The sequence below is a fragment of the Drosophila mauritiana genome, unplaced genomic scaffold, assembly GCF_004382145.1.
Source record: "Drosophila mauritiana strain mau12 unplaced genomic scaffold, ASM438214v1 U_308, whole genome shotgun sequence".
Lineage (NCBI taxonomy): Eukaryota > Metazoa > Arthropoda > Insecta > Diptera > Drosophilidae > Drosophila > Drosophila mauritiana.
Window position 1 is genome coordinate 86,578 of NW_022881447.1, and position 2,214 is coordinate 88,791.

At 37.9% G+C, this 2,214-nt stretch overlaps 1 long non-coding RNA gene across 1 annotated transcript; it reads left to right on the top strand.

Annotated features, from left to right (window-relative positions):
- Positions 1–381: 381 nt before the first annotated feature.
- Positions 382–1,068, top strand: LOC117149741. Its single transcript, XR_004460488.1, has 2 exons — positions 382–421; positions 725–1,068. It is a non-coding gene; the product is annotated as an uncharacterized LOC117149741 (long non-coding RNA).
- Positions 1,069–2,214: the final 1,146 nt, after the last annotated feature.

Here is a 2,214-nt window from a genome sequence, read left to right on the forward strand (position 1 = left end):
AAATTTGCGGGAGACATTTTTGAAATTACTTGGCGCAGTTTTGCGCGCCATGGTCTAGTGTGGAATTTAAATTTGAAAATTACGTTACTTAGGAAATAGCTTATGGAATAGGAGAAAATAGTTGTGGTAAGTAATTTAAAATATAGCTTAACGATGATTTGAATCCAGCGATGAGACTATAGCTGATGACGGCGAGGATGAGCAGTTGCTATCGTCCGATGAGATGGATTAAAACCGATGCCCATCCTCCGCTTTGGTTCACGTTCTGGCCGTCCATTAGTTGTTGTTGTTGCTGCTGGCTTCACTTTTGGTTACTGGTTGCGCGAGTTACCACTTTCAGTGTTACCCTGCAGACTTCCCGTACTACGCCTATGCCATCAACCGGGACTCTGAGCAGCACCAACACACACAACTTACAGAAGTATGCGAGACAGGGACAGAGAGTTACCACTTTCAGTGTTTCCCTGCAGACTTCCCGTACTACGCCTATGCCATCAACCGGGACTATGAGCAGCACCAACACACACAACTTACAGAAGTATGCGAGACAGAGACAGAGCGATCTACTTGCGGAACTATGTAGCAAAACACACACATATATATATAAGAGCTGCCTGTGAGCAGCACAATTATCACTATTAAAAAACATTCGTTTTGTTCACTTCAACCAACGAAGACGTGTTTAATTAGAACAGTTTAAACATTCCATAACCAATACTACTAGGAAACATAGTTACCCTAACCCACGACTGGTAACTGGCGCAGTCGGACTCGTCATTGGACTAGAAGAAGAGCCGAGGACGAAGACCCCACGCAATGCAGATTGGAATAATATTATTAGCAAAATGTATACAAGTTAAGTGCATCGCATAAGAACCAACTAGGTTCCCGAGTGAAACAGGCGCCTATGCCCACTCGCAACGATCAACAAAGGGCCACCTAGGCTCACGGATGAAACAGGCGCCTATGCCCATCCGCAACGAAATGTTCAATCAGCAAGTGTATTCGTTAGCCGTGTTCTATTTGTTCACACGCTATCCTCTATATGGCAGTGTGAGGTGCCGAATTCATATCGGTCGAATAGTTCGCTTACATTACAGTAGCTGATGTGAACATACATACAAAACGTACAAAAAAATACATATATACAAACACACATATAATACATACATACACATATAAGCATGTATATCAATTCGGCAGTTCTGCGCGACGACTCCGGCGCCTACCTAGCGTCGACGACGTCGCCTGGCTGGCGTTGCGAGTCGCCCCGCCGACTCACGACTAACAGCTAAATACAGCTAAGCCGAGAAACGGTAAATGTCGTCCGATCACGGGTATTACACAACTACTACCACAGGGTTTGTAACGGAAAAAATTAAAAAAAAAAAATATATATAATAAAAAATTTTGGCGCGACATCTATGGCGCCTAAGCCAGCGTCGTCTACGTCGCTGCCACAGACCACAGCTATGGTAAGGCAATATTAAAATTCTTTAGATCATTCAAGAGTTGTCCTCCAGTGAAGCAAGATCGTTGTGAAAATATCAATTTTGTATGCAAAAAACGCAAATCAAATATAAAAATATATAGTAACATTAATTGTGACACAAACATCTATACGCAAAAGACGTGAAAGTGACATTTGTAAATGCATTTAAGTGTTTACGCTAACAGTGAAACAAAGTGCACAAAGAAACTAAATCGTAAAATCGATACAAAATTCTTCGCCATTTATCACAACCAAACAACAAACCATATTACAATAAGTTAAAATCAAAATATACCATATTCGTGAAAAGGTAATAGCAATCAGTGTACAAATATTCAGACAAAAATTAATAATTTTTTTATTTTAATAAAGATATACATTTACTCGTCACACACAAAAATATATATATATTATAAAAATAAGCACACGCATAAATCTATATATATATATATATATATATATATATAATCCCATATATATAAATCCCTAAATATACTCATATATATATATCCACATGTATACACATACATACATATAAATTTAACGCACATATATAGATACAAATATTATATTAAGCATAGTACACTAAACACATACACATTTATTTGAAAAACATATACATACACACATATATATCCACACACATACACATATATAATATTTCACTACATCCGCATTACGATATCTACTTTTATCAATCTCATATAGTAATACATGTCAGC